We start from the raw sequence: 10,351 nt of genomic DNA, 5'->3' as shown, positions 1-10,351 counted from the left end.
ATAGTGCGGTTCTGAGGAAACAGGCTGTTTTATTTAATGACATGTTTAGTATTTCAGAGTTCTACTTTGTCCTTAAAAACAGACATTTACTAAATAGTCCATTAGTTGCTTGAAAGAATTAATGACTCTTACTCTTATTCATAAGTGGTGATTTACTGACATGAGCTGTCTGACATTATAACCATCATTGCTCTTTTCTTAATAATGAAATCCCAGAAGTGACTGTCACATAGCTAAGTCTTGACTTCAAATCTCCCTAAAGGAGCTAGTGTTCTGTTCCTACTGAAGCATGACTATTTTGATCATAAGTTTTTAAAGTTTTTTTTGTTCTGTCCTTCCAAAACACTTAAAAAACTCTTCCTGACCACTGTCTTAGTGGATAGTGTGCTGGGCACGTCTCCCTAGCAGCTTCTCCACCCTGCTCTATTGTGACAGGCATTTGGTTTGCAAAGGATTGGCCATCAGGTCCAGGAGAAGGACCTGACTGGCCCATATATTTCAGATTATGATGTTTTGCTGGTCATGATAATATTTTATGGGAGGCTATGTAACAATGATGACAAAGTTGACCCAAAGGGGAAAGAAATCCATAAGAATAGTGAAATAAGCCAGTGTCCAGACAAAATGGTATCTAAAATGATATTCTTTTTAGACATTTACATTTCATGGACATTTTCTTTGTTGTTACAACAGTTTGAGTTGGTTGTCTGTTACTTGCAGCCCAATGCATCTTTACTAAAAAGAATAGATTGTACTTCCTTTCTGGATCCAATCTTGAATTGACCCTATATTTCACTCTTGATCCCCATTTTCTTTCTTCAGATACCAACTCTGACTTATAGTCATCCAATACCCATGGCTTAGCTTGCCAATGGCTTCCCCAAATGTGGCCAATGCTTGGTCATGGAAAGATTGAGTCACTCAGTTCACCATGGCTTTCTTGTTGTTGTTTTGGTTAAGTGTTGTCGAGTCTATTCCAACACATAGCAACAAAGCATAGGGTTTCTGAGGAGTGGCTGGTGGGTTTGCACTGCCAACCCTGTGGTTAGTAATCCAGTGTTTAGCCTACAGTGCCACACCAGAACACCAAAAAGACCTTCTTAGATGTTGAAAACTACATAAGACTTACAGTAACTCCTGCAATAAACTCCAAAAAGGTTGCCTTATTTTAAATGATATAAAACCTATGAGACAAGAAAATATTTAAGGTAAGCTTACTTCTTGGATTGGTGTTTAGAGTTCTGCAAACCAACTTTATTTATAAATGGCTTAGTTGTGAAACCTGGAAGATATAATTGTACTATATTATATTTAATGTTGTTCACTTTGTGTAGATCTCTGAGGGAGAAGTCATTGTCATTCACAAGATCTTGTCAAATACAAGTCTACACCTTTAATACAACAGATGTTCTTCAATGCACTTCATGTGGCATGGGAGGAAAAAGCTTCTCCATTCATGTGAGAGAATGGGCACAAGGAGATGTTTCGTCATGGAAGAAGTTTTAAGAACCAGAGTGGTTTACTCAAAGGGATTAGGGGGCATATTTATTTGGAGATTCTTAAAAATAGACTACATACTCATCAGTTAGACATATGTAGGTGAAGATTTGCTTAAAGACAATGGAGAATGGAGACTGGGTGTCTGAGCCTTGACACAAAGAAGCTTGTTTAGTTTCATGACAAAAGAATGAGTAACTTCCAGAATGAGTAACACTGTAAACTTAGAAGCAAAAATTTGTTCTGTGTTGAACTGATACATCTTTTCTTTTATTCCCTGAAAAAAAATCCATGTAATTTGCTGGCCTCTGACATTCCAATGCATGACTGATAATAAAATAGATCAGCTTTGGGTGAAATCTGACCAAATGTCACATAGATTTTGTTCTTACCTTAGCCGTCTTTTGAAACCTGGCTTGTACTCACACATAGTCAGAGGCTATATTTAGTCTGCTCTGTGATTTTAAAAGTCTTAAATTGGAGGTAATCGGTACATCTAATGACTCACTCAGTCCTTTGGATTATATCTTCTCATTCTCTCTAGAGGCCAGTCCCTTCTGTTTTTTTCTGTGGCCACTGTCTTACTCAAAATCTTGTTCCTGGTTTTGGTTGCTGCTATGGTGCCCCAATTGTTTTCCTTGCCCTCTAGTCATTACCACAGGGTTGTCATAGAAATCTCCCACTTTTTCTTGTCCTCAGCTTAAAATACCACCATCATCTCTTCATGGTTGCCTGGTCTAAGATGGAACTCTTTAGCACAGCATAGAATCCTTTCAGAATATGGCCCTAGCCCACCTTACTGTCAGACCTCTCTCATTTCTCCTTTGTACATGTGGGGTCTCTGCAATGTGTCATGTTAGTCTTCTCCACTGTGCCTCCGAACCCATTGTTCTTTTCACCTTGACCAGTGCAGTGTCTCCCTTTATTTCTTCCTTATGAAGTTTTCTTCATTTTTCTGGAGTCAGCCTAACCATTGTCCCCTCTGTGACTGAATTAGATGTCCCCACAGGTTTCCAGAGTACTGACATGTATTATACTGCTTACCTCACTGTATTGAATTTGTCTGCTTATTTGTCCGTCATCTAAGCCCCTGGATGACTAGAGCTGTTTCTTGCTTTTTTCTTCGTATCTGAGAGGGTGCTCAAAACAATATGTTTGTAAAACAAATAGATGAATGAATGAGGTAGCTATTGTGCTTTTTTCTCTGTTAGAGAAGAAATGAATGAGTTAGGTTCATTATAGAATCCTCAGGGTTTGGACTGCGGTTAGGCAAAAGTCCTGCCCCTGTAAAAAGGACCATATTAGCTTTATTTGGGGTTGTTAATCAAAATCTAGTCTTCTGAATTCCCATGCTACACAACAAGTACAATACCATAGAATTGTACCATTTGAGCATACTGAAACAAGACCCGTTCGACCCACCCAGTAAGTCACCTCATTTGATACATAGTTCCTGTGAACCCTGGAGTTTAGGATAAGCAGGTGAGAGCTGGAAAACAAAAACTGGGGCAGAACCATTTTTACCCATGTGTCCTAAAACCATCCAAATTAGAATACTCTGTATGGGATGAAAGTTTTCAAAGATTCTTTAAAGAGTGGAATCTTTTACATTTAAAATTTGTGATTCACATGAAAATTATTGTTACCTCATGTACATTATCCACTACTCATTTATTAGTTTGTTGTGGTGGCTTGCATGTTGCTGTGATGCTGTAAATTATGCCACCAGTATTTAAATACCATCAGGTTCACCCATGGTGGACAGGTTTCAGCTGAGCTTTCTGACTAAGACAGACTAGGAAGAAGGAGAGGCAGACGACTTTTGGATGTTTACCCACTGAAAACCTTATTGATAGCAGTGGAGCAGTTTCAGATAGCACCAGAATATTGAATATTAGAACATTGTGAAGATCACTAGAATATTGTCAAGTATAGAGCCAGAAGATGAGCCCCTCAGGTTGGAAGGCACTCAAAGTAAAGAGTAGAGAAGAGCTGCCTCCTCAGAGTAGAGTTGAGCATGATGACACAAATTAAGTAAAGTTTTGGGGACCTTCATTTGCTGATGGACCACTGCTCAAAATGATGAGAAACAGCTGCAAGCATCCATTAATAATCAGAACATGGAATATGCGAAGTATGAATATAGGAAAATGAAATGAACACATAAAAATCCATATTCTAGGCATCAGTGAGCTGCATTGGACTGTTATTGACCATTTTGAATCAGTCACTCAAATGGTTTACCATGCTAGGAATGACAAATTGAAGAGGAATGGCATCAAATTCATCATCAAAAAGAACACTTCAAGATCTATTGAAGTATAAAGCTGTCTCTGATTGGATAATATCCATATATCTACATAGAAACCTGGTGTAGAACTGCGGGTTAATGCACTAGACTATAAGATTGGTTTGAACAGTAAGATCACTAGCCACTCCTTGGAAATCCTATACAGGGTCACTATGAGTTGTAACCCACTCGACGACACTTAACAACAAAAAAACAAGGAAGACCAGTTAATACCACTTGATTTATGCATCACTAAAACCAGTGATTATGAAATTTAAGAATTCTACCAACTTCTTCAGTCTGAAATTGATCAAACATGCAATCAAGATTTATTAATAATAATTGGTGATTGGAATGCAAAGGTTGGGAACAAGGAGGAACGATCGCTAGTGGAAAATAGAGCCTTGGTGGTAGAAATGATGCTAGAGATCTCATGATAGAATTTTGCAAGATCAATGACTTATTTGTTGCAAATACCCTTTGAAACAAGATAAAAGATGACTATACACATGGACTTCACCAGATGGAATATTCAGAAATCAAATTGACAATATCTGTGTGAAGAGACAGTGGAAAAGCTCCATATCATCAGCAAAAGAAGATCAGGGGCAGACTGTGGAACAGACCGTCATTGAGCATATGCAATTTTCAGACTGAAACAGAAGAAAATTAAAACAAGTCCTCCAGAACCAAAATACGACTTCAAATATATCCCAACTGAATATAGAGATCATCTCAAGAAAAGATTTGAGGCATTAGCCACTACTGACCGAAGATTAGAAGAGTTGTGGGATAACATCAAGAACATCATACAAGAAGAAAGCAAAAGCTCATTAAGAAGACAAAAAAAAGAAGGAAAAGACCAAAATGGATGTCAGAAAACATTCTGAACCTTGCTCTCCAGTGTAGAGATGTTAAAACATATGGAAGCAACTAGAAGGTAGAAGAGCTGGCCAGAAAATGTCAAAGGGCAGCTTAAGGAGACAAAGTCAAGTATAATAATGAAATGTGCAAAGACCTGGAGTTAGCAAAACAAAAGGGAAAAACATGCTCAGCATTTCTCAAGTTGAAAGAAATGAGGAAAAGATTGAAGTCTTGACTTGCAATATTGAAGGATTCTATGAGCTAAATAGTGAATGATGCAGAAAGCATCAAAAGAAGATGGAAGAAATACACAGAATTATAGTACCAAAAATAAAAGGTTGATGTACAGTCATTTCAAGAGGGGGCATATGATCATGAATCAATGGTGCTGAAAGAAGAATTCCTAGGGGCACTGAAGACAGTGGATAAGAACAAGGCTCTGGGAATTGATGGAATACAATTTGAAATCTTTCAACAAACTGATGCAACACTGAAGGCACTTACTCATCCTTGGCAAGAAATTTAGAAGACAGGTCTCTGGCCAACTGATTGGAAGAAATCCATATTTGTGCTCATTCCAAATAGACGTGACCCAACAGAATGTAAAATTATCAGACAATATTGTTAACTTCACATGCAAGCAAAATTTTGATAAAGATAATTTTTAAATGGCTGAACCAGTACATTGACAGGGAACTTCTAGAGGTTTAAGCCGTATTCAGACGAGGACTTGGAATGAGGGATATCATTGCTGATGTCAGATGCATCTTGGCAGAAAGCAGAGAATACCAGAAAGATGTTTATCTGTGTTTTATTGAGTATGCACATGTTTCAACTGTGTGTATCATGACAAGTTATGGATAATATCGCAAAGACTTGGTATTCCAGAACACTTAATTGTGCTCATGAGCAACCTGTACATAGACCAAGATGCAGTCATTGGAACAGAATAAGGGGGCAATGAATGGTTTAAAATCAGGAAAGGTGTGTGATAGGGTCGTATTCTTTCACCATGCTTAATCAATGTGTATGCTTAGCAAATAATCTGAGAAGTTGGATTATATGAAGAAGAACATGGTATCAGGATTGGAGGAAGACTCATTACCAACCTATGGTGTACAGATGATACAGCCTTGCTTGCTGAAAGCAAAGAGGACTTAAAAATACTTACTGATGAAAATCAAAAACCACATCCTTTGGTATAGGTTGCACCTCAACATAAAGAAAACAAAATTCCTTACCACTTCAATAGATAACATCATGATAAATGGAGAAGTGACTGAAGTTGTCAAAGATCTCATTTTGCTTGGATCCACTATCACGCTCATGGAAGCAGCAGTCAATAAACCAAATGATGTGTTGTATTTGGCAAGTCTGCTACACAAGACCTCTTTAAAGTGTTTAAGAGCAAATATGTTAGTTTGAGGACCAAGTTTTGCCTGACCCAAGCCATGGTATTTTCAACTGCTTCATATGCAAGTTAAAGTTTGACATTGATTTAGGAAGACATTAGAATAATTGATGCATCTGAGTTACGATATTGGAGAAGAATAGTAAAAGCACCATGGACTGCCAAAAGAACAAACCAATCTGCATTTGAGGAATTACAGCCAGAATGCTTCTTAGAATCTAGGATGGCAAGACTTCTTCTCTCATATTTCAAATGCATTATCAGGAGCTACCAGTCCATGGAGGGAGAGTCCTGGTGTGGCGCTGTGGGTTAATGCGCCAGACTGCAAAGCCATTTGAACTACAAGTTCGGTGGTTCAAGCTCACCAGCTGCTCCTCAGAAACCCTATACAGGGTCGGAATCGACTCGATGGCACGTAACAGCAACAACCAGTCCATGGAAAAGGACATCATGCTTGGTAAAGTGGAGGGTCAGTGAAAAAGAGGAAGAACCCAATACGATGGATTGGCACAGTTGCAGCAGAAATGTACTGAAGTGTAACAATGATTGTGCGGATGGTGCGTCCAGGACCAGTGTCTCATTCTGTTGTGCATAGGGTGACTGTGCATTGGAACAAATGTGACAGCACCTAATATCACAACAGTGTACATTATAGAGTCCTGATGTGGCACTGTGGGAAAAGCACTGGATTGCTAACCACAAGGTTAGTAGTTAACACTCACCAGCCACCCATCGTAAACCCCATATAGTTTTGCAATGAATTGGCACATAATCGACAACACACAACAACAATGTACCTTATAAAGGTGTTATGTGCTTTATGTAAATGTTATCATTTAATCTCCACAGAAACATGAAGATGTAGGAATTTCCCCCAATATAAAAATGATAAATTGAGATTCAGAGGTATTAAATAACATAAACAACTTTCCAAAGTCATAAATTTACTGGTAGTGAAGTTAGGATTTGAAATGATGTTTGTCGCACATGAGGGCCTTGCAGTCTTAATTAACCACCTCTCAGCAGCCTGGCCAGTAGGGAAAGCAACATGTGCACATTCTCAGCTCTTTTTATTAATACTTTGTCAACAAAAGCATATCAAGTTTTAACTATATAAACAAGCTACCAAGAAGTGAAGCATCAAATATTTAAAACTAAGAATCAGGAATATAAGTAAATATATAGGGAAAATATTATATTATTTTCTTAACAGTGTAAGGCAGAGATTATTATTCACAATGGAATAGGTGAAAAAACCCAAATTTGATATCAGAGAGAGGGTGAATGAATTACCCAAGGTCATAGTGTCTGAGGTGGGATTTGAATGAAAGACCAACATAACCTAAAGTCTCCACTGTTATTAGGTGCTTATTTATTATTAGGTGCTTATTTAAACTTATCATGGAAATAAAGAGCAGCAATGAACTTAATACCAGAAAACTGGTTTGTTACCATATGACTAGAAGGGACATGGTTGAGTGAACAATTTTTGCCCTTCAAAGAGCAACTACTATAGTATTAAAATGAGCTACCTAGGTTTAGTAGTTTATCAACACTCCTGAAGCCCCCTGGGTCCATTTGGAAATCAGACACCACTCTAGGCTTTCAAACAGAAAAAATCCTGAGAGAGAGAACTGGTTATATATAGGATGGGCATAGTCTATTCACACACTCAGAGAATGGTGGGGCATCCAGAGGTCAGTAAGAGTAGGAGCTGTTCACCTCCCATGGCAGGGAAAATCACAGCAGAGGAGCTGGAATAGCCTAACCCTAGAATCGGTGGCTCTATGGTGGGCCCTAGAACTACCTGGAGAAAGAAAGAGACTGCTACCCACTGGGATCTGGGGCCATTGAGGGCGGGGGTGCTTGGCAGGAGAAGGAGCCATGGGAATCCAACAAAGACAGAAGAAGGTTAGAAAAACACCTCACCTTCTCTGTTCCTTGTACCCTCCTGGCTTCCACCAGCACATCCCACTGACTACCCAGGTACCTTTGGAAGGGAGTAACACACATAATGTGGGGTGGATGAGAGCGAGCTGGCAGAACACCAGTATACTAGGCCTTCGTAGATTTCTTTCCCTCTCATTAAAAAGCTCCTTCAAATTCCTGTAGAGAATTAAAAGAAAAAAAAAAAATCTACATTGACTTTCAAATACTACATTGCTTAGTGATACTGGTTAATGTCAATTAAATTAATCTATTTTCTTAAATGCATTCAATAAGTGTCTACAGAGAAATGTATTTGAACAAAAGCTTAGCTGTGGGTATCATTCAATGTTTCAGAGACAATCTCATTTTAGATCAGCTAAAATGAAATCATACTGTTTTATTTTGATTATTGTTTGTGTGAACGCAGATGGAATACTCTCCTATGGGTTCTTTAAACTTGGATCAGACTTCACTTTTCTTTTCTCTAGCTTCTTCCCCTTACCCTCACTCACCCCAGTATAAGAAAGTCTTTTGTTTTTTTTTTCTTTGCAACTAAAGTATCTGTAACACACTTATGACATAACAATTACAGTTTTTTTTTTGTTATAAAATTATCTGTTCCCTTCATATAACACTGTAAACTATTTAAGAGAAAAGATGATATATGGATATACATTTTCCCATACAGGTTGTCTTGAAAGTAATGTAGCAAGATTCTTCCTTAGAAGTGAACTGGTGAGACTTACATACTTTGGACATGTTATCAGAAGGCACCAGTCCCTGAATAAGGATATCATTCTTGGTAAAGTAGAGGTTTAGCAAAAAGGAGGAAGACCCTCAATGAGATGAATTGACACAGTGGCTACAGCAGTGGGCTCAGGCACAGGACTGGACAGTGACTCATTCTGTTGTATATAGTATAGCTAGGAGCGGGAACCAACTCCATAGCACCTAATAACAAAGCAACAGTAGCCAGCCAGTTGGAGAGGATACGTAGTTATTGTTCGTAAGAACCAGGCCAGTTGATTCTGACTCATAAGGACACTATATGACAGTGTAGAACTGTCCCATAGAGTTCCCCAGGCTACAATTTTTGTGTAGTCTTTTCTCTTGTGGCATGGCTAGTGGGTTTGAAGCTTTGGTTAGAAACTGCACACTTAATCACTATGCCTTAGATACAAAGTAGATACTCAATAATGTTTTTGAAATAATGAATAAATGATTTGGTGAAGTGTAATTATTAGGTTTCAGCAACTGTTTGCACATAGATGGGAAGAAGAAGAGTTGACTCAGTATGTGGACTGCTCAGCATATTAGGAAAAGTGTGGTGCTGAAAATATAAATAGTGAAAAATAGGGTGTGGGTTGGTTTTGTAGTTGGTTGGTTGGCTTTTTAGAACATTTTATTGCAGATTGGGTAAAAGTTTGAAGACAATTTGTTTCCTATTCAACAATTGATATATCTTTTGTTTTCTGACATTAATTGCAGTCTCTTTAGCATAGTAACTCTCTTCCTAACTCCCCCGTGTTCTCAGTTTCCATGCATCCTTCTTTTCTGACTCTTCCTGACTCCTGAGTTTTGTTTTGGTGCAAATACTACCCTGTAGGTCCCTTAGCGTAGTGGTTACGAATCGGGCTGCGAACCTTAAGGTCAGCGGTTCGAAACTACCAGCCGCTCCGCGGGAGAAAGATGAGGCTTTCTACTCCCGTAAGGATTTACACCCTCGGAAACCCTGTACAGGGTCGCTATGGGTCGGAACCGACTCGACGGCACTTAACAACAACAACAACAGGTCCCTTATGGTTGATTGTTCTGAAAAGTACATTCCTTACAAGTATTGTTTGTTCACTTTATAGGCCTGTGGTTTGCCTGAAACATGATCCCTGGGCTTGGGTTCAGTATTAGGCATGAAGGGTGTTCAAGGGTGATAGTCGTGAGGGTTACACTAGTTTTTATTAGACTAATAAGTCTGATCTTTTTTTGTAACTTTCACTTTTGTTCTGTATTCTCCCAATATGTCCAGAACTTTCTCTGCAATCTAATTGGAATAGTCAGTAGTGGTAGCTCGGCACCATCTACTTCTGGTCTTAGATGAATGGAGGCTATGGTTTCCTCTGGACTGTTTCCTTGAGTCTTTGACTTTCTTCACTCTTTGCTCTTAGGAGCTCTGGTGGTGTTGTTGGATATGCATTGAACTGCTATCTGCAAAGTTGGCCATTCAAATCCACCAGCCCACCCACTTTTCAGAAGAAAGATGAGACCTCCCCAAACAAAAATGCCAGGACATATCAAACTTGTATAAAACCACAGACAAGGAAAGACTCCTAAGAGCCACTCAGTAAAAACAAAAAATACAAAGG

Source organism: Chrysochloris asiatica, unplaced genomic scaffold (assembly GCF_000296735.1).
Source record: "Chrysochloris asiatica unplaced genomic scaffold, ChrAsi1.0 scaffold00030, whole genome shotgun sequence".
NCBI lineage: Eukaryota > Metazoa > Chordata > Mammalia > Afrosoricida > Chrysochloridae > Chrysochloris > Chrysochloris asiatica.
The sequence above is the reverse complement of the archived record's forward strand: the minus strand, read 5'-3'. Positions refer to the sequence as shown.